General features: G+C 41.6%; 1 protein-coding gene across 9 annotated transcripts in view; it reads left to right on the top strand.

Annotated features, from left to right (window-relative positions):
• Positions 1–26,537, top strand: part of r3hdm2 (R3H domain containing 2) — a 99,775-nt gene that overhangs the window by 8,452 nt on the left and 64,786 nt on the right. The gene's annotated exons all lie outside the window — the stretch shown is intronic.

Raw genomic sequence — 26,537 nt, 5'->3', positions numbered from 1 at the left:
TCTGAAAATTTTACCCCCATTATTTTCTGATAGTTTGGTCCCTATAGAAGCCAAAACAGCAAACAAATCATTTTTTTGCAGAAAACTCCTCTGGGAAATTGGGAAAACATAGCTGAATAGGGCCAAAACTGAAGTGACCCTCCTCCAGGAAATGAGGGAGGGGTCTGAAAATTTAACCCCCATCATCTTCTGATAGTTTGGTCCCTATAGAAGCCAAAACAGCAAAAGAAATCTATTTGGCAAAAGAATCCTTTGGGAAATTGGGAAACAAGGCCGAATAGGGCCAAAACTGAAGTGACCCGCCCCCAAGGAAATGAGGGAGGGGTCTGAAAATTTGACCCCCGTCATTTTCGTATAGTTTGGTCCCTATAGAAGCCAAAACAGCAAAAAAAGCCATTTGGGCAAAAAAATCCTATGGGAAATTGGGAAAACAAGGCCGAAAAGGGCCAAAACTGAAGTGACCCGCCCCCAGGAAATGAGGGAGGGGTCTGAAAATTTGACCCCCGTCATTTTCTGATAGTTTGGTCCCTATAGAAGCCAAAACAGCAAAAAAATCAATTTTGGCAAAAAATTCCTACAGGAATACATAGCATACCGCACTATTAGGGGAATTCTTGCAAATGATGGATGAAATGCACTCAAAACTCACCTGTTAGTTTAATGGACAACAGCTGTCAGCCACTCAAAACTGGATGTGCATAATCACCTGTTGTGCTCTTTTATGAAATGTAGTTAAGTGTCAGGGGGAAAAAACAGCTGAACTACTTGAAAGCTACATTTTATTCTGAAAGTAGTGAGAAGTAGACAACATTTCTAGCAGTTTTGTTGCTTTGTATCAAGAAAAGGTCTTTTGATGCTTGTACTTTGACTTTTGAAAAATATAAAGATTAGTTTTTGGCTTTTCTGCCTTTATTGATAGCTCAAGTGAAGATTGACAGAGATGGGGAGAGACACAGAGCAAAGGTTGTCAGGAACGAGACTCGAACCACTGCTGTAGATCATCTATATTTGGCAGGCAACACCTTCCGTTAATTTATGAGCATAATGATTAGCCTACATGCAGTTGTTGTCCTCTCCACTCGTACCAGGAGCTCATTAAAAGTTCTTTCCATCAGTCCAGTTCGTATAAAGTACTCCATGACTTCAGAAAGAGACCTTTATTGTAAGCGTTATTAACATAACATCCTTAAATCTGAACACTCACTCCCCCATCCAGCTATAGATATGCTGGATCACAGTAGAAACAAATCACACACCTGTGATTGATATAAACTGATCTAAGGAGTAGATAATATTTAATTCCTGTAAACTAAACTTTGAAGTGGTGTTTCTCTTTGCGACAGTACCTTCCCTTCTTCCCCGCACACGTGTGAGGCATAGTAACATAAGGTAATTTTTTTGCCTTGAGCATCTTAATGAAAATAAAGTCAGCGTTATAAGGTAATTTTTTTGCCTTGAAAATAATAATAATAAAGGTAGAAAATACTGAATAGAAAAAATACATTTGTATTGCTAGTTAGTGGAAAAAGCAAGTTATTATGCACACCTGATTAGCTCAAAGATGGGTGCGTAGGCATGGATCAGATAAGAATATATTAAAATGACTGCACACTGCATACACTTGCACAATATGGACAACGTTTTTAGGCAATGTTTCGGATGCCTGTAGAAAGTCTATTGACCGAAATGTTGCCTAAATAAAGTTATCCTTATTATGCCATTGTAGACGGTGTACAGGTAGGTCATTTTATTATATTGCCAATAAGTAAAATAACCGAAACTGTGACCTTAACAGAACCGCCGGCTAGTGTTGTCAAAAATATCGATTTATCGAAAAGTATCGATTTTGAATTTAGTATCGATTTTCAATATGACTTTTCCATAGTTTCAATAATATCGATAATATCGATAATATTGATCAGTTTTTACCTCTCGTTGGTTTACACCAACATTAATTTTATGTGTGTCCTCCCTACTTTGGCTTATTCCTAGTTATTTTAAAGGCCTATTTGTACTTGCACTACCATCTACCTCAAGAAGTTCTGTATTTTTCTTTAAATAAAAATAAACATTTTTGCACTGATATCGCTTTGGTTGCGTGGTATCGAAAATGGTATCGAGCAGGGCAGGAAATTCACGGCGGCCACGACGGCCATGGCCGCCGTTGCCCCTCTCTTTGGCCGTGTGCCCCTCGAAAAATGACATGCCCAAACGGCCACAGTGGCCGTGGTGCCCTGGCGCCCACAGCAGTCCATTAACTGCTTTTTACCGTTTTTTCCTCTGCGCGATTTTCCAGTCATTACGGTAACAGCAGTGCGTGGTTGGTTGAGCTGCGCACATGACCAGAAGTAGATTCCATTTACGCTCGTAGTAGCAGCATAGCAGCCGCCGCATAGTGGAGCTGCCGGAGTCCCGCGACACAGTGTTTATACAAGTTACAACACAAAAACATCACCGGGCTAAACGGGAGTTTTATCTAACGCAGCCTGTTGAATAAATCCGAATGTGCGAACGAATGCCTTCAAACGGAGCTCTGCTGAGCTCAGGACAACAACCAAAATGCAGCACTAAGGGAACCAAAAGCTATTCTTTCCCCAAGAGGCTGAGCTGTAAGAAAGTACATCATTGTTGAGAAAGGGATCACTCCGCGAACGGGAGGGAGGAGTTTGTGTGCGTGTGTGCGTGTGTGCGTGCGTGCACATGGCCAGTGGTGGAAAAAGTACTCGAATGTTTTACTTAAGTAAAAGTATCAATAGCCTACTGCAATGTAGAAATACTTCCGTTGCAAGTAAAGTCCTCAAATTCCAAATATACTTGAGTAAAAGTACAAAAGTATTGGTATCAAAATGTACTTAAAGTACCAAAAGTAAAAGTACAACATTATTGAAAATAGCAGATCTACAAGCTCACAACGCATAGTTATGCGACACATCTTGAGCTTGTAGATCTGCTATTTTTTTCTACAAGCTTGATTATTTTCAAATAGCCTACATAGGGATAAAGTGGTTCATGTATGTTTAATAATATTATAATTTATTATGCAAAGTAACTGGTATTACTAAAGATTTCAAATAATTGTAGTGGAGTAAAAGTACAATATTTGGATCCGAGATGTAGTGGAGTAGAAGTAAGTGTTAGAAATACTCAAAATGACAATAAACAATTAAGTACAATACTTAAGTAAATGTACTTAGTTACTTTACACCACTGCACATGGCAAAACATAAATAAACAGGTTCTTGATATTTATTTAATTGAAAGGTATTACATTAAACCTTAACGTTTAAGCTAAATTAATTATGACTGTGGCGTGGACTTAAAATCATTGTTTTAATGATGGCCTTCCTGCCCTGGCACTTGGCCTTTGTGCCCTCAAAAATTTGACAACACCAAAGGCCAATTGGCCTTGCCCCTAAACTGACGAAATTCCAGGCCTGGTATCGAGCATCGAAATGTTTCAAAATATCGTATCGAAGTTAGAAATCCAGTATCGTGACAAGCCTACCGCCGGCTAACTGAACCGTTGAGTTCAGTTGCTCACTGGTGAGTTGTTGTGACAGTCCTTTTGATGCTCTCTCTGATCAATAATTTTCTCTGGTTTTCCATTGCCCCCTCTTCCCAGTCCCTGTGTTTCACAAGTGTTGTGTAGAAGCTTGTTCATGCTTTCCAGCCATAGGCTAAGTATTAGGACTTGTTGGATTAATGAGGAAAATAGGATAAAAGATGTCAGAGACATAGGCTAACAGATGCTTGCATTGTATATCGCTCCAGCAGATCTTGTGCCATAATGTGTGTCTTTGTATGCTAAAATTAGTCAAAACAGGGTTTTGAAGAGATTACTTTTCTCCTCTCATTGAATGGTCTTGCCTGTGCACCTAGTGACATACAGTAGACCATTAAACAGCTGGGCTGCTTGACTAGCCCTGGGCTGGCTGTCATGGCAATTATATTGTAACAGAGAGAGAGAGAGAGAGAGGGAGAGGGAGAGCAATAGCAATAGAGAGAGCAAACAAGCACTACAGAGACCAGAGAGAGAGGGCACACAAAAGGGAGGGTTGGAGGAGAAGGGAGCGGTGAGCAGTGTGCGCATGATAGTGACAGCGGTAGAGGGAGAAAGGGAGAGCAATGGAGCCAACGAGCCAGCTTTCTGTATCCCAGTAGCGCTTGTGCTTCATTCAGAAAAAGAAAGGGGGCAGTCAAAGGAGAGGCTTCCGTCCTCGTTCATGAAAAATAAAATATAAACAAGGTACCAGCAGTACCTTCTACCTAGATAGAGGACCACAACGAGTGGAAGAGACAGAGGAGAGAAGGGAAAAGTCTTGACAGAGAGATTAAAGGGGGAGAAAGCTACCCACCCATAAAACCAAGCTGGTTTAGTTGCCGTTGGGGATGGACTTTATTTGGCGTTTATTGAGACAAAACTAATGTCAGCAGCGTCGTCTCGGTTCAAAGCCTCTTCTACTGCATCTACCGCCACCGCTTCCCTGTCTATAATGTGCTTTTATCTGTGAAACACCTGATCCTGCTTGGATGGAAATCCACAGAGCTCAACTCTAAATACAGTAAGCTGCCACTGTATGTGCGTGTGCGTGTGTGTGTGCGCGCGCGAGTGTGTGTGCGCACCAGTGTCAGTGAATGTTATTAATTATAGGTAAGAAAGAGTAAGATGTAAATCTATTCTCATGCATTTCACAACTTTTGTTCAGTTCACAAGCCTTTACCACTGTTCTAATTGCCTCTTATCTGGGAGTTTCATTTTGTAATGTTCCCGGGGTATGATTCGAATCTCAAAAGCACCAAGCTCCCTTTTCTAGGAGGCATCTCCCTTCATCGGAAGCCAATTATTGCTGCTAAGCGCTGTATAATTTTATTTAATTAGCCTCCTAAGTACGAAGACGACAAGAACAGGTCTTGCACTGAGACACACACACACACACACACACACACACACACACACACACACACACACACACACACACACACACACACACACACACACACACATACACACAGTGTATATATACCGTATATACACTACTTACTCCTACTTAACATTTTAATGTAATGTTTAATTGTATGCATCTATTTTGAATCGGTTGTTTTTGTTAGTCATTATTATGGGATGAAGGTACCAAAGTTTTGTATAGGTCGTGTTTGCTTTGAGGTTGGTGTGTTTGTGTGTTTTTGCTGTGTTTTCATAGTTCTCAATAATGCACTGACACACACAAACACCCGTGCGAAAGTCGTGTTTGGTTGCGGCCAGTGCTGAGGTAATAAAGGAATTCCCTGCAACTGCGTCCCTGTGCTGGAGAGATGGAGCGAGGAAGGGAGGGGGGGGGGGGTGTAAGGCGGGGCGTGGAGAGTCACCGGGTAGGGAGGAGGGGAGGGACGTCACTATGTAGCCCTGTAACACCGATGAGAGGAAGAGGACACAGTAGAGGAGGGTTTATGTTATAATATGTACTGTTTACTTTATGTACCCACACATACTGTTACTGTATGATGTTGGACTTGAAGTGATCAGGCCATGCTGAATGCATTGAACAAACCCACCACCATTATTATTTGATTTAATTAATGAGGATAGTGTGTACTGTAGATTGTCTCATTGTCACCTATGGAAGACCCCAAAACACGCATGCGCACACACGTGCACACACACGCACGCGTGCACACACACACACACACACACACACACACACACACACACACACACACACACACACACACACACACACACACACACACACACACACACACTATTTATTGCAGAACACAATGTGCTGGAACAGAGAGAGTGAGAGAGAGCTGAGAGTGCCAGAGAAAGAGACAGTGTAAGTGTGAGAGAAAGCACAGCAGAGCCCTCTTGAATAAAAAATCTGTGGCTATAAATAGCAAGTCGTCCTCCTGGCCTCAGCGCTCTTTCTGGTTTTGAAAACCTGTCTTTTTTCCCTCGCTTGCTGTGATGGTTATGGAGCCAGGCTTAGCAAATCTGTCCGCAGGCTAAATCTTGGTTATCACTTGCCTGCCGCTGTTTTATTTTTGCCTTACATTCTGACATTTCTCTTTTTGTGCCATCCTAAATCAATACCTTGCAATGCGGGAGCTGTTACATAACATGTCTGTGTAAGAGAGATCAGGGGATTTTGTGTGTTTTTGCTGCATTCAAATAATTGAAGGTGTATCAATGCCCTTTCTCCCTAATTCCAGCAGCTAAATGACAGTGACATTATGATTCCAGCTTCTTGTTGTTTAAACCTGGTTCATAACCTGTGGGTCGGTAAAATCATCAAATGATTTTACCAACATAATGTTTAAGTGTTTAGAGGGTATATGCACATTTCCAAAGTGACAATTTAAGGACTTTTTAATACCTCTAAAACCACTGGTTTAAACCACTGTTTCCCAAACACTGGGTCGGCACCCATTTGTGGGTCGCGGACAATAATTTTTTGGGTCCCTTAATTTTTTTCCTACATTTTGTTTTTAATTAATATTTCAAATCATTTTCAAAAAACATTACCATAAAAGCAATTTCTTAAAAGAAAAGAAGAAAAAAAAAAGAAATGATTTTAGTACTTTCATGAGTAAATGAAAGAAAAATCGAAGGAATTCCGTAAATTATAAAACAAATGTTTAAAGGGGCACTCCACCACTTTTCAACATATGTTCATATAATTGGTCCTCACTCAAAAATAGCTTTTTTCATTATTTTTTTTTTCTCAGAGGAGGGCTGTGGGCAGGTCAGAAACCCATCGTCTTGTGACATCATCGATTGCCAATCCAGCTTATAGAAACTGCAGGCTTTCTATTCCTGAAAAGTTGCAATTTTAAAGTGGAAGCCATTGTTCTCGCGATAATAATAATCTAAATATTCTTTTCAAAAATATTGATTCAATTTTTTTTTGGGAAAATGATGATGTCACAAGACGATGGATTCTGAACTTCCCACAGCTCTCCTAGGAGACTTGGACTGAGTAGAAAAAAAATTGTGATATTTTATCATGAACATTAGTGAGGACCTATTATATGAAGACACTAAGACAGGTTGAAAAGTGGTGAACTACTCCTTCTACCACTTTTTCGAGTCACGTGTTCAAATACTGGATTCTGATTGGCTAAATTCCGGAGGTTATCAGAGGACAACTGCCGCAAAGTTGTGTGTCCGAGATCAATGCGCCTCAGTGTACATCCGGGGACTTCCCCCAACCAACAAATGACGGTGGCAACGGTCCTATGTTTACTAACGTGCATGCTATAGTCGCCGATTTATTTGGATCCAATGCAATCCGCCAACTTTAAAGCCCCTTTTCTCTGAACCTATGCCTTTCTGGAAGCGAACAGCCTCTATTTACGGCCGGAACGGTACTTCTAACTGACGTTAGCTTAGCTGTAAGCTAGACGCATGGATTAGTATGGAGTTGGCGCCATCTGTTGGTGAGTAGAAGATGTTGTTTGTGGAACTATCTGCTGTCTCGCGGAAGTTTTATAGGCAATAATGATTGTAACTTAAGATCCTTGCAAGTTACAACTATGTGTTTTCTTTCATGTATACGGGAAAAAGTGGTAGAAAAGCTATTTACCACTCGGGGTCGGACATTATGCTCTCATAATGTCCTGAGTGAGGTTGTTATCGGACTCGGCTGCGCCTCGTCCGATAACAACCTCACTGCGGACATTATGAGAGCATAATGTCCTCTCACTCGGGGTAAATTGCTTACTTTAAAGCCCTTTGCACACAGGACAGTTGCGTTTTTTTTGTTTGCGGCATGAATAAAACGCATTGGATTTGGTGTGCAAGGCTGTGCGGAATCGGCGCGTTGCGGATCCAAAAAGGAGTCATAAAAGGAGTGATGAGTTTTTTACCGCATGCGACAAGACGCACGAATCGAACTGGGTTCGATCGAGAAAAAAACGCACGGCGGCAGCCACTCGTCGCACGGCAAATTCGGAGCCGGTGTGCATGAGGTCATAGAGAATCATTGTTTTCTTTTCAAAAACTTATATTGTCCGTTTTATCCGTGCGGTTAAACGCGCCTGTGTGCAAAGGGCTTAAGAAGTAGTGAGAATAGCCGATCTAAAAGCCCATAAGGTGGCACCAAGCAACGCTTTGTGAGCTTGTAGATCTGCTGTTTTCACATGTTTGGAGCCCTGCTGGCAAATGCTTTTTAATTTCTCTTTTGGGTCACGGGCTAAAAAGTTTGGGAACCACTGGTTTAAACTCCCCAAGACGGACGACAGGCAAAGCACCGCCTAAATTAGATAGAATCAGCCCATTTGGTATCAAGTTGCCCCGGCTAATGCTGTTTGCTCCATGATGTCTCCTTGCCCGCACATTTGCCCCCCCCCCACACTCAAGGGAGAGAACGGGATGGAATGGCTGAAGTGGCTAAAGCCGGGAGATTAGCCCCAGCCCACGTAATGAAGTCCATCACCTCGCTTTGAGTGTCTGTATTGCACACATGTGTTATTGGACACATACATGTCCTTGTGTGTTTACTGTGTGTGTATGTATACGCACATTAGGGCTGTCACAATTATTACATAATCGTCTAATCGCAATTCTTTTAGGTAATCGCAATTATTTTGCATAATCGTCATAATCGTTTCCATGTTGAGAAATAGTTACAAACACTTTCAAAAAGTAGTGGAAATAGCAGATGTACAAGCTTGTAGATCGGCTATTTCCACCATCAATGTTCTTTTTTAAGTATAAAATTGTCAAATATGTCAGTCATTTCTTTGTATATTTAAGTTATGTGTCATGATTGCCATGTGCAACAAGCCAAACAGAAATGTAATTGTCAATGACAAATACACAAAACGTTAATCGCAATTATTTGAGTGACAATTAATCGTCATGTAAAATGTCATAATCGTGACAGCCCATATGTGCGCGTTGCCGCGTTCCTTGCGAGCACCCCTGCCCAGGTAGGTGGTGCCCCTGCAGCATCCTTCCTGCATGCTAATTAGCAATCTGTGGGAAAAAGAGAGAGTGAGAAAGAAAGAGAGCAGCATGGAGGAAAAAAGAGAGAAAGAAAGGGAGGCAAAAAAAATCGATAGCAGCCCCCAGAGTGGCTGCTGCTGTAATTGCCTTTAAAGTCAGCAAGTTCACACTCCCCTCATCCGCCTAACTGCTGTACCAAAGTTGTTCTCTTCTACACTTTCTGCTTTTAAATAAACACAGAGGCAGATAAACAGTTGTGGAACAACTAGCGAAGACATTTTGCCTCCTCTCTGCATCCCTTCATATTGCCCTCTTCTTTTTACGGTGTCTGTACAGGAGGCTAGCTACCTATAAGAGAGTGTGTGAGTCGATGTGTGTGTTTGTTTGGTGCTAATCTGGCATACCGCGCTGGACCGATCATATCTTATTTTAAATATTGAACTTAGCTGGAAGTCAATGGGGCTTGGATCGGGCTGAAACCTTGCACAAATTTGGAGTAGGGATGGGACGATATACCATGTTATCGTTTATCGTGATAAAAAAAACACTCACGATAATCGCATCGTGGAGATTTAATTTATCGTGATATCATCCGTCATGCACTGGGATCAATTCACCTTTTATTTGCAGAGCTGCATATCCAGTACCATTTAAACCCTCTAGAATTGGTAAAAGATACTTATAATATACGTACTTGATACAGTCTTTTTTTCACTCTCAGTGACCCGCTGTGAGCTTGTAGATCGGCTATTTTTTGGCAAATGTTCCGCCCCAGGATAATGGATTTTGATTATTGCGATAATATCGTAAATCGCGATTTCTTTGGTCGCAATAATCGTGATATGAAATTTTCATATCATCCCTAATTTGGAGTCATACGTCATAGATGTCACAGGTTGGCCACATGTCGAGATCCACATGGGATATCTTTTAAGCCAAGTATATTTTTGGCATTTTGCGCTTTATATCAAGATAGAAAGTGAGCAGCGTGACGGGAAAGCCTTATCTATGTGGTTTGCACAATTGCACTAATAATCTGTGATTCCCTCTGGGGTTCCCCCATATCTCTTATTTTGATCCCTTGCTCCATCTGCTTTTTTTAACCAGTTTTTATAGACCCTGGGGCTCTTCTAAATAGACGTTTTTTAAACTCTAGGACAGGGGTCTTTAACGTTTTCAGGCCAAGGACCCCTTAGTTGAGAGAGAGATGAAGCAACCCATATAGTTTCATCGTTTGACAGCACAATCATCAGTGTATTTTGGATTCATGTCAATTTGTGTTTTCAGATATTAAACCACTTGAACCGTCAATACTTAATAAACTTGACCTTCACTCTGTACTTAGTCTGATGTTTTTCCCCTTTACACCAAACCTCTTTGCCAAAAATAGCCAATCGACAAGCTCACAACGGCGTTGTGAAAAAAAGGAAAAACAAAAGATTCTATCACACAAAGATTTGGAGGCCCCCTTCTAGTAACTCTGAGGACCCCCTAGGGGTCCCAGACCCCCTGTTGAAGGCCCCTGCTCTAGGATGTATGGTGGCAGCAAATTGAATGGACACACAGGTGAAAGACAAACATTATGCTGTAGCCAACAAATTCTATGTGAGCTATGAGTGTTTTGTATGTCAACTCTGTCTGAGACATGGGATCATACTGTATGTCCACACAAGCTGATAATTGTGGGCTCGCCTATAGGCGAGCACACTTTAGTTCTTGTCATTATTTATCTATCATGCATACTGTAGACGGGAACTTCGGTTCCGTTCTACTCCTACATACTTAGTGAGAAAATGAAAATAAAAACATCAATGTGTTCAGTTTACAGTGGCGAAGTGTGCTATTATTTTCTATAGCAATCGGCCAAATGGTGGCGCTGTAGGAAGCCTTCGAAAGTGCGATCTTTGAACAGGTATAGCTCATGCTGTGTTATACATACAGCCATGAAACCTGTATACACTTATGCGTCTCCTCATGCCGAACAACTTTTACCCTCTAACTTTTGACCTCTGACCTTTAGGTCTCCCACAATTCGGAATTATATGAAAAACAGTAAAAATCTATCTCCTCCTGGGTTTTTTTCGTTACGCGCACAAAACTTTTTTTTACATGAACTTTGGACCAATACGGTCAGATTTATCTCGGCGGATTTCTTTTAAAGTGAAATATAATTTTTTAATAATTCAATGTATATTGCGGTTTTATGCAAATTATTCTTCGGCCTCTAAATCATACATGCAAAGTTACACGTTCATGGCATTTGGCAAAGATGTAGAGGGTTAGTCAAAGTATCACTGAAACCAATTTTATTCCAATCGGCCAAAGGGGGGCGCTATACGAAGCGTTTGAAATTTCAAACTTCAAACGGGCATAAGTCATGACTCGTTTCGTTTGAAGTCATGCAACTTGCTTACACGCGTGCTTTGACTCGAGCGGAAGACATCTGTGTCATTGTTAAGTAAGCGCCGCCCTTCGATTTTCCGCCATTTTGAGCAGTTTGTAAAACGCGTAAACCCGCTTTTATTCTGGAATTTTCGCTCCACGTGCACAAAACTTTTTTTACGTGAACTTTGGACCGATATCTAAAGATCTGTCAGATCGGATTTCTTTAAAATGTAAACATGCTTTTTTAATAATTCAATGAATATTGCAGTTTTATGCAAATTATTCTTCTGCCTCTAAATCATCTTGCAAGCACATTCCCAATAGGTCAAGGAACAGATACCACCCTTCTCACATTGGCCTGTTATAGCGCCACCAGCAGGTCAACTTTTGCACAACACATTTTTGGAACAAAATGGACCAATCTTTGACGTCAGTAACGTCAAAGAGAGCACTGCCTGCGATCTTGACATTGTGTACTTTTATAGCCATTGTTTTCTGGCTTGAAGCGAGCCCACAATTGTTTCGAAGGAACAATATTTTCTAGTCCTATTTAAACCTCATGCAGGTTTTTTTTTTGTTAACCCTTCACCAGTCATTAACTAGTGTAGTTTGTACACAGTGTGTTTCCTACAGTGTACTGTAGGAAAGTTAAGTGGCTGAACACCGATGGCTTGTATTGTGAATAGTGAAATTTAGCCTATCCTAGACTTTTTGTATCATTTGTATTCTTTAGTCTCTTTGTTGCTGCTACAATTTCGAGGAACCAAATCGAAAAGTTTGTTGCTCTTGAACAGGAGAGTACATAGCACCATAAAATCTAAAATATCGAGAAATACTGGAGGATCCTAGAGTAGTGGAGTGCTGTACATTGAAAGGGGCACCACTGAAGAAGGATGGCTGGCGCTAATGAGGGAAAGGGTTTGTGTGTGTGTGTGTGGGGGGGTGGGGGTCAGTGACGACGCTGCTTTACCCGGTGTCTTTACATTTAGGGAGGTGTGCATTCTCATGGCAACAGAGTGCTGGATGCAGGGCTGAAAAGAAAGAGCGAGAGGAAAGAAAAGCTTGGTCGGTCGGTGGTAGAGAAACTGCTATAGTTAGGTGGGTTTTGGGAGCGGTTGGTTGTGGTTGCAGGTGAGCAGATGGCAGAGCACAGCAAGGTGCTGGCCTGCCACCGCTGTCAGGTCAGTTACATGATCTGGCTCCTCCTGCGTTGTGTGCTGCAGCTCTAATTAACACTACCTGCTAATCTGTGCTCGTCTCTGTCTGTAAAACAAACGCGTAATAGTGAATCGTAGCGCCCTTCTGGCAAGCGCCGCCCTCCCTGCATTTTCATTGGCTGAATGCAAGACTGAGAAAACAGGGACACCGCCATTACTTTTTTTGAGAAAACAAGGATTGACCAAACTGCAACGGAGGCGGGCCGTATCAGCGGACTTGATCCAAGTGAGAGACCGCCAAGTGAGCTAAAGCGAGCGAGTCGCCGTGTCGAGCACTGCGAAGTCCGCTTCAGCCGACTCAGCGCCGTTGGAGTTATGTCCCGAATCTCCCGGTAGGGACAGAATTGTAAATAATGTTTGGGGGTGAAGCGTGCCTCTGGCCCATCACAGCGCGTCTTTTTTTTTCGGGGCTTGCCAGAATCGTGCTACACACACACACACACACACACACACACACACACACACACACACACACACACACACACACACACACACACTGGGTGAGCACAATGCAGTGGATCCCGATTACTTGAAAAATTGTAAACATTGAATTGTGCAAAGAAAGATGCACTTTATTGAACAAGCATAGGCTGCTTTTGGAGAGGTGTTATTTGCTGATAATACAAGATAAACCTGGCATGCAATGGGGCTTTAAAGGAGTAGTTTACCCCCAAAATTCATTCATTTTTCTATTGATTACTCATGCCATGGAAACTTGAGTTTAATAATATATATTTTTTGTTTTAGTCGCATTCCTAAGACAACAATTTCATCCCAATAAATGTAAATGTCAAAATGTTATGTGGGTGAACTACTCCTTTAACTACCCTGGAATTTTAGGTTTGTTTGATGTGTGTTCAAATAAGTGGTTTATGAAAACCTTTCAGATTACATGTCCAGACATTATATTTCTTAGTTTTGTTTTTGTTAGGTAGACTGGTTGGCTGAATGTGAGTAGTGGTTAGGTCGGGTGTTACCGTACTGTATTCAAAAATCACACTTGTGTGAACTGAGCGGTGGAGGCTGTGTGTGTGTGTGTGTGTGTGTGTGTGTGTGTGTGTGTGTGTGAATGTGAGTCTGAACAACAGCGCCCCTCCCTTAACATGTGTGGTCAGAAAAGGTTACTGCAGGCTACAGACACGCATACCCACACACACGGCCACGTATAGGAGCGTTGTGACCACCGCTCAAAAATATCCCACCCTAGTTTACATAGTCTGCAAGTCTGAAGAATTCTCTGTAGCGTGTGTGTCATTTGGTGACCGTGGTCCATACATGCCTCAGTCTGCAATTTGACTGTCATCAGCCCATACATATTCTATTTTAGCAGAGTGTCATCATTGCTAGACTATGGTAATGGCCTAATGCCCTTGTAATACATAAAGGGATAGTGATCTATTTGTTACAGTCTATCATGCTGTATGCAGCATACGTTATACTTCCTACAGTTCATGCATGTTTTCCCCCCCTAATCCTAAATAACACCAGTTCTAGAATACTTCAGCCCTAGCCAAGCTTTTTCCCCTAAATAGGAGCAGGGTTCCCACGGTCATTCCTGGAAATATTTTGAAATGATATATTTCCAGTACTGGAAAGGTTTTGGAATTCATTGGTAAAAATGTGTGGGAACCCTATAGGAGGCATTTGTTATTTATTTCTAACAATATCACCAGTAACACTCCCTAATCGATAAGCGACCGTCAGGTCGCATACACAAACTTTAGAAGGCAATGGTTGCCAATCAGGAGGAAATATGGGAAATGGGACAGATCCATGTTGATGACATGACTTATGAGATACTGTGTACTGCTTTGCGTGATTTTAGGGAATGATTTGTAGGAGCAGTGTCCAAAAAAGTGTTTTGCAAGAATCGGCCTCATGGTGGCGCTAGAAGAGGGCCATGTGAAAAATGAGGGGTGGAGGACGTTGTGATTTGGCAGCCAAGGAGTGTGTGTGCAATGTTTGGCATGGATAGGGACAACGGTGGCGGAGATATGAGTAGGGCAAAAGTGTGAGGTGAGCGTGACGTGTGACGGAGAGACTGACAGACAGACAGACTGACAGCAGGTGGAGGTTTTGATAGGTCCGTTACAATATCACCAGTAAGACTCCATAATGAGAAAAAATAAGCAGGGAGTAGGGACCCCCACTATATATTGTATAAAATTGTGTAGCAGATTTAACTTTTTTATAGATTTCATATATTGTATAAAATTGTTTGGCAGATTTAACTTTTTCATAGATTTCATAGATGGGTTCATAGATTTGTTTTACAGCTCTATCATCAGTGTTGTGTAAGTCAATGCTTTGTGGTTATTTGTAAAAAGTAAATCAATGCTTGGTGGTTATTTGTAAAAACAAAAACAAAACAAAAATTACAATACACAAATATAATTAATGAAAAAAGAAAAAAAAAAAAAAAACATGGCCCCCTCATGTATTATGAGGGCAGTATGAGTCACCAGAACCAAGGATGGGTGTTTACGATGAATCTCATTCTCATGGTTAAAATGGAGTTTGAAGTTTCAATGGGCTTCTATAGGAAGGGGGCGTGTCTGATACAACTAATATCAAATATCGAAATACTGAATTAAGCAACTTAAAAATGTGTCCGGGGTGCTCACAAAATCCTAAGTAAAGTGAAATATCCCTTGTTTTAACAGAAAAATCGCCAAAGAAAATCGCTTACCATACCTTTTTTAATGTAAAAAAAAAAAGTCATCGCACTGATTCGCACAAAGATTTGGTGGCCCACCTATAGAAACTAGGGTTGGGTCAGAATAATCAGTTATTCAAATAATCGTATGTATGTTTGTATCTATGTATTAGGGATGGGAAATATAAACGATACAGCAATACATCACAATAGTTTATTTCCCGGTCAAGCTGAAATGGGCGATTAATTTGGTAGTGTTGGCAGACAGTTTACAACCAGACTGGTTTTATAACAAAAGTGATGTAAAATCTCAGTTTGGATTGTCCCTCATGGTAAAACATCATCCTTGTTGTCACATTTCTTATGTACGTTAATTTCATTTAAACAAAAAGTTACTTAAGTGTAGCCTATAATGAGTGACTGAATAGATTGGTTTGACTATATTTTACTATTTAATGTCAAGTTAAACATTGTTCCATCCTTTGCTTGGTGCAATTTCTGTTCTCCATCCAGGCTTGTATTTAAAGCATTACATTAGAGTAGATTATTAAAATAAGGCTATAGAATAAGTTCTAAGTATAAATCATTCATTTGATGTCACAAGAGAGTGCGCTTCTCTGCACTTCTTTCTTTCTTTCTTTCTTTCATTGAAAGAAAAAGGGAAAGAGACTTCTGCAGTCTTTGAATCAAGTTAACTGTGCATACAATATTTGATATTAAATTGATATATATTCAAAATTCGTTTCAATGGATTGAACCTTTGTAGATATCTTTTAAAAGAATATTCAAACGTAACAGGCCTAAGGCACAAACTGGCTGGCCTCGCACGTGCATGTGCATACATCTTATTTGAAGTCAATACGAGATGTGCTTTATTGCAAATAAAGATATTAGTATATTAGTATTATTATTAGTGTGATTGCTGTAGGCAACACGCTGTTGTATTCGGTCCGAGACCTTTTTCCCAGCAAAGTAAACCTGTGTTTTGTAAACTTCTGAATAATGCTATCCGGGTTGGGTGGCTGAATAACAGAAAAGTGAAGCATTTGGTCATGCTTCATTTGACATCACAATATATAAATGGTGAGACGGAATTCTTTTATATAGTTATAATTATTACTTTATGTCTCACCTGCACACATACTTGTGTGCAAGTTTTCATCTGGAGTGCTCTCATATGCGTGCATACGAGAGCTTCATTCCTCTGTGTCTGTGGGTTGTAGACCATGACCTGTAGGTCTGTGGGTTAGGGGATTTAAGGGGGCTATATTTGGCTGGCTGTGTGCCTGGGGAGTGTTATAGGAGGAATAGGGGGAGAGTTGAGGAGTAGAGGTAGAGGGGAGGGCACACTAAGGCGAGACCAGGCTTGTCTGTCTATTGGCTGGCTGGATAACTGAATGCCTGGCTGGCTGGCTGGCTGGCTTGTTGCCCAGCTGCTAGCCCTCTGGAGTGGACAAGCAACACTGTGACAGAGACCACAGCTCCAGCAGCCCCAGCAGGTTGACGGTCTGGATGCATGCCTAGCTGGCTTGTCAGCTGGCTGCACGTACTGTTCTTAAGAGTCACTTACACAACCACCCTTACTGTTTTCGCATGGCAAGCAGGGCTAAAAATTAACGCCACCCTCTGTCCCGGAGACAATAAAACAAATAGTGTTCCTGGGTGGATAAAAACTATGGATGTTCCCAGTGATTAATTTCAATACACAACATTTCTGACACAACTATTGCTGAGTTTAACTGACTTGATAGGTGGACCACTATAAACTATTGCAGAGTTTAAGTGACTAAGTGAGTTTACTATATCCTTTTGGATTATTGTATAATAACAGTGGGGGTATATCTTCTTTGAGTGACAGGTGACAGTCCAATCACTTGCAAATTAGGCTTTTATTGCCTTGGGGAGGGGGTTGCCGCCCCAAGGCAATGGTAGGGTAAACACCGGATGAGATTCCCTTAGAGTTAATTATACAGGGAGAAGTCAGATGTTTTTTTGGCCTATTCATCTAGATGCATAACAGGTCAACGTACATTTATTGAAGCTTTCTTTCGAAATGCACAGAGGAGGAGTCAGGTGTGTCATATAGTATCTATACATGACTTACAAACTAATAATACATTTTGGCTGTTGTTAATGTTGTTGTTGCTCCACCAGCATGTCATCAATCACACTTTACTACATCCACTGCACCTGTCAATCACAAGAATCAGTTGATCACCATCTGCAATAAAGAATGGACAAATGAATTAGTAAGCAACTTCAGCACATCATGTTCTAATGGCTACAATTTCACATTTGATGCTAAAGATGGAGATCTCCGTTTTTCCTATATATCCTAGTCTAATGCCAGGTGTTTTTAGGTGTTTTTGATCGACGATCGCGCGCGCACGGTGCCGTGTGTTATCTCCGCTTGCATGCGTCCACTCTTTCACCCTTTGTGTGACACCGTGCAGCCGTTGCCTCTCCTTATTCAATGTACTCCCAGTGCCACGTCACAACATTCGTGCGGGCGGGGCCGTTTCTCCCCTCATCCGCTTACAATGGGAGATACGGCCGCTCTTGACTCATTGGTTTGAATGGCTCCGGATGGGCTCGGCGATGTTTTGTTTCCGGGTCATTTCGCTCCGGGTAAACTATTAGCCACATTAGCTGGATACGACGATAGATTAGATCGATCTTAATACTTTGATTAATTAAAGCCTTAAGAAGGAGATCTCTGTTTTTGGCATAAGCTACCGACCTCGGTGCAAAACCCCTGGCAGAAAATGTGTTAACAGAATGAGTATAGTTTCTGGCCATGACAAAACTGAAATTGGTATTATTATCGGCGTGTCAAAATAGCAAAAATAGCAGATCTACAATCTGCTCAAAAGTCACAACGTATTGTGGTGTGAGCTTGTTGATTGGCCATTTCCGTGCAAAGTATAAAATAAGACTAAGTGATTAATATAGAGGTGCTGTGTTGCTTTCTACACATTTTGTACTCTGTGCTTACTCGTGGTTGCAGGGTTTTTTAATGTGTTTGAATTATTTAGATTTAGATATATTCAGGATGTTGTTTAAATGAGCTGTCGAGGGGTTATAAAGATGATGCAGAGTGGGTGCTGAGTGATTTCCCTGCAGGCTGAATGCCTTAACTAAAAAATGTTGGCCTACATCAACAGAGAATGGGTTTTGTTGTTCTAGCCAGTATTTATACTTGCTGTAATCAAAAGGCAACACGTCTACTGGAAATGTATATTTTCAGCTTTTCACTGATGATACAGGGAACCAACATCCATAAGTAGAAGCAGGTTTTGGTGTAGCTCTAGCATTGAAGGACTTCTTCTTTCCAGGAATGAGTTTGATCAAGTATTGCTTTGAAGCTTTCACATCATGAATATAGATCACTTATTGAGTCTAATACGCTATGTGCTGTTCTGATAAAAAAAAAGAAAAAGAAAACATTTGCTGATTTGGTTGCAGGGTTGGAAATTAAATTAGCTACCCCCCCAAATACTGGCAAATCTTTCTCCCTGGCTGTGGTAGTGTGGTTACAAGTTTGCACATCAAGCTACCGATGGGATGTTGGTTCAGATTCAGATTCAGATTTCTTTATTAACCATTGTGTAATACACATAGGAATTTGCTTTGGCATACTACATTTTTACCAGGGCACGTAGTCACCACAGCAGCCATGGGCGGCGCTATCTTGGTTGGTAGGTATTAGAATCCACAATAACCACTATGGCCTGTCAGCTCTTGTCTAGCTTGGATGTTTACTCAGTGGTGAAATATGTAGGCTGTAGTAGACTAACTATAACAGAGATGATTAAAGATATAACATTTTGGCTAAAAGTTGAAGCTTTTTTCTTAAAAAAAAAAAAAAAACCCATAGCTGGGAGGGAATTCGTAAATATTGGGCACTTGGTGACAAGTTTTTGATTTTTGGTATGTTGTTAGGTATGGGTAAAAGGTTTTCAAAAACCATCGCAAACAAATTGGGTTTGCCCCCTAGTGGTCTGTTTGCAATGAATCAAATATTCGATACATCAGTATATGGTTCAAACCCAAAATAATTGATGAAAGAGATTTTTCAATGGATTCTGTTACTATTGGGCATGATAAACAACATACTAAAAATTCAGGAAAAAATATCTACTGGAAAGGCACCATTTTCAAGATGGCGTCCACGATGGCTGCCGGGAGCTGAAAATGCCTATAAACTGGGTTTTAATGTGTAAAAATTCATAATAAATCTGCACTTGGTGAAGAGTTTTAGATTTTTGGTATGGTGTTAGGTATGGGTCTAAGGTTTTCAAAAACCATCGCAAACAAGTTGGGCTCGCCCCCTAGTGGTCTGTTTGCAATGAATACAATAGTAGATCTGTCAGTATATGGTTGAAACCCCAAATAATTGATAAAAAAAGATTTTCAATGGATTCTGTTACTATTGGGTATGATAAACAACATACTAAAAGTTTATGAAAGAATAACTACCTGAATAAAATATTAGATGGGTCAGTATATTGTAGACCACTAGGGGGTGAGCCCAACTTGTTTGCGATGGTTTTTGAAAACCTTAGACCCATACCTAACACCATGTCAAAATGTAAAAGCTAGTTACCAAGTGCATATTTTATATGAATTTTTACACATTAAATAGGCATTTTTAGCTCCCGGCAGCCATCATGGACGCCATCTTGAAAATGATGGCTTTCCGGTAGTTATTTTTTCCTAAACTTTTAGTATGTTGTTTATCATACCCAATAGTAACAGAATCCATTGACAAATCTCTTTTATCAACTATTTGGGGTTTCAACCATATACTGACAGATCTACTATTGTATTCATTGCAAACAGACCACTAGGGGGCGAGACCAACTTGTTTGCGATGGTTTTTGAAAACCTTATACCCATACCTAACACCATACCAAAAATCAAAAAGTCTTCACCAAGTGCAGATTTATTATTATTCTTTACACATTAAAACCCAGTTTATAGGCATTTTCAGCTCCCGGCAGCCATCGTGGACGCCATCTTGAAAATGGTGCCTTTCCGGTAGTTATTTTTTCCAGATTTTTTAGTATGTTGTTTATCATACCCAATAGTAACAGAATCCATTGAAAAATATCTTTTATCAATTATTTGGGGTTTCAACCATATACTAATGTATCGAATATTTGATTCATCGCAAACAGACCACTAGGGGGCGAGCCCAACTTGTTTGCGATGGTTTTTGTAAACCTTATAACCATACCTAACACCATACCAAAAATCAAAAACTTGTCACCAAGTGCCCAAAGTTGATGTTTTTTGACGGATTCCCTCCCAGCTTACCACATTTTGGGGCTTTTATGTCTTTATTGATAGGACAGTAGATGGTGAGTGATGGGGAGTGACACGTAGCAAAGCTCGTCTGAAACGGGATTCGAACCCACTACTCATTGTAGCCTAGGGTGCCCAGACCACCACGCCGGTGGTTTGGCCTGGGCCAAAGTTTAAGCATTTTAAGTGTGGGGAGGCCGGGTGAGCATGCAGAAAGGGCCATAGGGCACACTCTCTGGCACACATGAGGACGCATGTACACATGAACCTATGCACACTCATCTTGTGTGTGTGTGTGTGTGTGTGTGTGTGTGTATGTGTGTGTGTGTGTGTGTGTGTGTGTGTGTGTGTGTGTGTCACAGGAGACAAGCCAACCTCTCCTTGCCTCTTCTTTGCTGTTGCTTGCCTGTGGACATGATTTAATGGTCCCCTGGTGAGTCACAGGCACTTTATTTCACTCTACTGGTGAATTGATCAGGTAGCAATAGGGACATCTAAGGATTAAACATTTACACAGACTGTTAGAAGACTTTCTAAGCTTTTGAAGCTTTTTCATAATAATCAGGGGCACCTTTAGGCAAGAAATGGTGTCAAGATAGCCAACATTTTGTGATATTCTTTGAGATGCCAAACATTTCTAAATGAGAACCAGGATACATAAATTTAATTGCCAGTTAAATGTTGCAAACGATTTCTTAATCAGATGACATTTAACACTTTGCTAGCCGAAATAGAATGGCTGTTGATAGATTAGCCGTGAAATTTCTATTATTGTATTATGATCTGAGACATAATATTATGTTTATAAACATGAGCCCGCCACCCCTCCTTCTTGGACGGCGCCGCTGTTTTTTCTTTTTTTTCAATCCCCAGGTCGTTAGCTCACCGTGATTATCTGGATCTCCATTGGGATAGAGTGGCAGTTTTGGCCGAGGCATCTCCTCCCTGTGCGTTTCGCGTGCGCGATCCGTTCACGTAAATGTCGGCTCAAATAATCCACGTGTGACTCAAGAGTAGATTTGAGCATTTTCGCTAGCATAGCACTCCTGCTATACTAGCACTAACGTATAAACAGAAAATGGACGGCTGCTGGGAAGCCTCTGGAAGGAATGGACCTGACGTCACTTCTGCTTCATGTCAGACGAGCCATGCGCGTGTCTGAATGGTACTCTTTTGAAATTGGCCCTTGCTTATGTCACAAAGGGGCTCATTTCCTATTGCCCCCCCCCCCCCCCCCATCGTTCCAATTGTAGCCCAAAGAGAGCACCCCGTTGCCAACAAAGGGCATTTTGGTACTGCATCTGAAATAGCTTGGAATTAGAGACAGACAGAACATGAAATGTAAATATCTGAGTGGTTGTTTAGGCTAAAACCTGTATAAAACCGTATTATGGACCAATATTTATATAAAATATATATTTTGAAAAGCATGGTGGGGCCCCTTTAAACAGCTAGCTTGCGCTGAACTACAAAGGTGGCTCTGTTCAATGTGGTTGCCACATAGTATCAACCAACAATGCTTGCCGAGTTCACCTTGTCCATATGTCTGTGATGAAAGGGCACCTTCTTTCTATTTCCTGAGGCTTCCATTTCTATTCTGGGGCCCTATGCTTCTGTCTGGAGGCTCAATCTGTTTAGTTCAAGGTTCAGCTCCAACACCAGACCTCTAGTTAGTTACAGCTCCCATCAGCACAGAGTAGAATGGACTGAATGGAGCACATAGCAGACATTATAACCACTTGTTATATAACAAGTGGTTGAGTGAGTGACTCATATTCCTTGTGAAGAAATGTGTGCGCCTGCATGAATGCCCGGTTGGGCACATGCAAGTGAGTGTATTTTACTTATGATAAAGAACATTTAAAATAACATTCATTGACCAAAGTGATGTACTACAGACATGGAATAAAACTGACTGACTAAACAGAACACAACAAACCAAACACAGCAAATGTACATCAAGACAATACAGTACAATATAACCAGCCACCTAGTACACATAATTATGAGTCTTGATTTAAAAATGGAGATGCAACCTGATGCCAAGTTGTAGGCTGTTCCACAGACTCACAGTGTTCACGAATGGCCATTGAGGGGCGCCCGCTGGCCTACCGGTCCATGCAGGCGCATACCACATAGGCGTTGATGCCTGACAGCGTGTTGCGGGTTCGAGTCCCGATCCTGACGACATTTGCTTCGTGTCACTCCCCATCTCTTTCCCCATTTCCTGTCAGTCTACTGTCCTATCAATAAAGGCCTAAAAGCCCAATAACAAATCTACTGTAAAAAAAAGAAAAAGATTTGCTTATAATGATCTGGCAACACAGATCAGTGCAGCATCTAGTAGCCACAAATTCTCCTCTCTTCTATTTAAAAATGTAATAGGTCTATTCTTGATTCTACTTCTACAGAAATTAGCTTTTAACTAAGTAAACAAAGTTATTACTGCTATTGTAATAATAACAATAATAATACAAAATAATATAGCTATATTCCTTTTTCTTTTTTTACACGTGGGGGGTGTTGTGGTTGATGGCCAACATATATTGCCATATATATCGTATCATGGCCTCTGTATCGTGATGCATATCTATCGTGAGGTTGCAGGCAATACCCAGCCCTGTCGTGCCCCTAAAATTATTTGTGTGCTCCTAAATCTTTCAACTTGGGAGCATACATGCTACTTGGGAAAATGCTAAGCGTCAAGCCCTGTTGGGGAACAGTCTGAATCAATCGGACCCAGTCTGAATCCGCCCTAAATCTGCGGTGATGTGGTCTGTCTTCTTGGTGCCAGTTTGTAATCACTGTCCCTTACGGTGAACTCCTTAGGGTTGGTGACAAGGTTGCAGCATATAGAATGCAGCTGGCAGGTCATTGCCAGAGGCATCTGGACCTAAGGCCCATCAAGTCTCCTTTGGGGACAAAATCACGAGAATAAGAGGTGCATCAAGACACCTGGCCAGCCTCATGTCATGGCAGAGCGGAGTGTTTGCTGTGGATCCTTATGAATGCTTGGCTCAGGCCGACCAAGTAAACCAGTAAGACTCCCTAATCGGGAGATAAGCGACCGTCAGGTCACATGTATAGATTGTATACACAAATTGGCCCGTAAGTGCCATTGGTTCAAAAATGTGTTGGAAAATATTAGGGCTGACCCAAAAAAATTGAATATTCGAACGTTCGTTCGATAGCACGGGATTCGAACTTGAAAAAGAAATTCGAAATTATCGCCTGTTTGTCCTTTGGGGCCGCGTGCCTTAGCTTTCGCCTCGCTCCACTCCAGTCCAGCGTGATAGCGTCACCTCCTCCTCACAAGCCGACGACAACGAGCAAGCATGAAGCCATCAGAATGGTCACCGATAATTAAAGAAAAGGCAGCACGCTGTGACAGATAAAGCCCAGGACACCAATGTCTGAGTAACATCATCACCCATGCAACTATGCGATGCGGTCACCCATTTCTGTGTCAAGCCCCCGACACCAGTGTCGGTGTAACATCCATGCATGCTGTTGTTGTCGTCGTCCTGACCGAGACACAAGCTTGTTCTTCATTAGGAAACAAACAGTGAAAATTAGATTTTCCAAAAAAGACCCTGTCACCCATCGATCCCGTTTTAATATGAGTAGGGGACGACCTAGAGAGAGAGAGAGAGGGGAAAAGTGTGACGTGACTGACAGCCGGTGGAGGTTTTGTTAGTAACTTCACAATTAGTAGCTAGTAGTAGAAATCTAGCAGCTGCATTTTGTACTAGCTGAAAGATTTCTTGATAATATCATGATTAGGATTGACCGAGGGTTTCTTGAAGGCTATTCAAGGGATATTTCACTCAACATTCTTTTGAAAAAAAAAAAAAAAAAAAAAAAAAAATATATATATATATATATATATATATGAAAAAATGTAAAAACATGGCCTCCTAATATCAGTGATCAGTTTTTGATGTATCTATCACGCTTCCTGTGCAAATCTCGTCCAGGAATGTGATAAGGGGGCGGGGAGGGCCAAAAGTAGGGCTGAGGTTAAATAGGATTAAGACATTCACACATTCATTAGTCAGCAGTAAGCAGCCGGCCATTGGTCAGCTTTGAAATGGGATGATAATTGCTGAGAGTCCTCGGGTCAAGGTTGTGCTTTCTGAGAAGAGACTAACTGTATGTAGCATACTGTAAAACCGTGCCGGCAGCTAGACAGGTGTTGATAATGGATAGAACCCTGGGGCTTCTTCTATCAAATGATGTGCAGGTTTGTGCATAACGTGCACATTACTCACAGACATCATGTCTACTAGACCGGTGCATATAAATTTGGCACTTCAGTCGAATCGGCGGTTCAGGACAACATCGACTGGGGTCACTGGGATTCTCATCTCCCTCGGTGCGCGCACCGAGTTTTAAGTCGTCGGTCTGACAGTTCTCAAGATACGTGAACTACAGATGGACGAGTGGACAGGCGTACAGAGATTGTGAGCATTTATTGCGACCGAAGGTCGCAGTTAAGTACCGTATGTGAAACGGCACATGCAGACTCCATCCGTCTGGACATGTACACTTTTTTACCGTCTATGGGTTTGCCGCTCTGACATCATGCTATGACATCACTGTGATGTCAGGGGAACCACTCTTAACAGAATGGGTTTGCCGCTCTGACATCACGCTCTGGCTTCACTGTGATGTCACACTAACAGAATCCCTTTTATGCCCATATATGGAGTTCCCTAATGTCATCAATATTAAGCCCATATCTAACAGGACTTCATATGGGAATGCCCATATATGGAGGCCACATTGGCCACATACCACACTAACAGAATCCATAATTTGCCCAAGACAGATGGCCAAGACAGCCCATATCTGTGTGGCTGGTTCTACATACAGGGATCTCCATGTATGGGCATTAAAAGGGTATGAGGTCAGAAGTCAGGTGTCATAGACATCTGACATCCTTTCACATAACGAATAACTGAGTAAGCATGTCTGGACTCTCACAGCATATCTACATATAAAGTACTTGGATCTCCATATATGGTATTGGGTACCAGGGGTCTCCATAGATGGGTAACTGGTCCGATATACACCTCGCCCTTATGTTGCCCTGAGGCGTCTTACTGGTTGTAAATTGAGAGTGAGATTGTCTGGTATAGCATAAGGTGTGGTCCTTGGACCTTGCGCCACTTTAATGCCGGAATTAATACTGTACTTTTCGCGGTGCGACTCCCGTCGCGTGACCAAGTATAACTCGGGCTTAAGTGTGTGAGTGCATGGTTTGTTTGTACACCGGTAAATACATACACTGAGCTCTATATAATTGGGGTGGGGGGGTGGGGGTGAGTGATAAAGAGAGCGGGAGAAAGAAAAAGATAGGGGGGGTGTTGAGGGATATGGCTGCTTTTCTCTTGGTGACAGAGCCTGTTGCCATGGAGCTGCTCTTCCCATTGGTGGAGGCCTGGTCCAATCACTTAACAGCACAGACCGTTTCATCATTGAGATTTTTTTTCCCCTCGCTTCCCGTCTTTGCTATCGCTCCCTCCCCTCTTTCTCTCCTTATTTCTTTCACTCTCATCTCATATTCCCCCTCCCTTCCTAAACTCGAAGTGCAGAAATTACATAAGGTGTGTAATAGGAGCTGCTTCCCAATTTCGGTGTGACACAGTTTTAATTTATTTGCAGATTTCACCTCTTTAGGACAAGTTGGTTCTAATTGTTCTGCTGTAGTTGTTTGCTGGAGTGTAGATAGATGCAAACTTAACCACATCTATCCCTTTTCCTGTGAGTTCATCTGTCTCCTAAGAGAGTGCTCTCTTGTTGTGGAGATTTAACGGGCTTGGGAGGGATGCTGTTTTGGCAGCCAGAGCCTCTTTGAGCATGTGGTGCTTGTCAAGCCATTCCTGTTTTTCTTTTTGGACAACTTTGTGCCCCTTTTACTTTTTTGTTGGGTTTCATTGCCAATTCCCCATTTGTATTGCGGTCCTGATGCTGCCAAGTTGGCACAGGAGGGTTTAGACAAGCACATGTCTTCTATGATAAA

This window comes from Nannobrachium achirus (assembly GCF_963921795.1).
Source record: "Nannobrachium achirus genome assembly, chromosome: 6".
NCBI classification, from domain to species: Eukaryota; Metazoa; Chordata; class Actinopteri; order Myctophiformes; family Myctophidae; genus Nannobrachium; species Nannobrachium achirus.
This window is presented reverse-complemented; position numbering and strand designations above follow the sequence as displayed.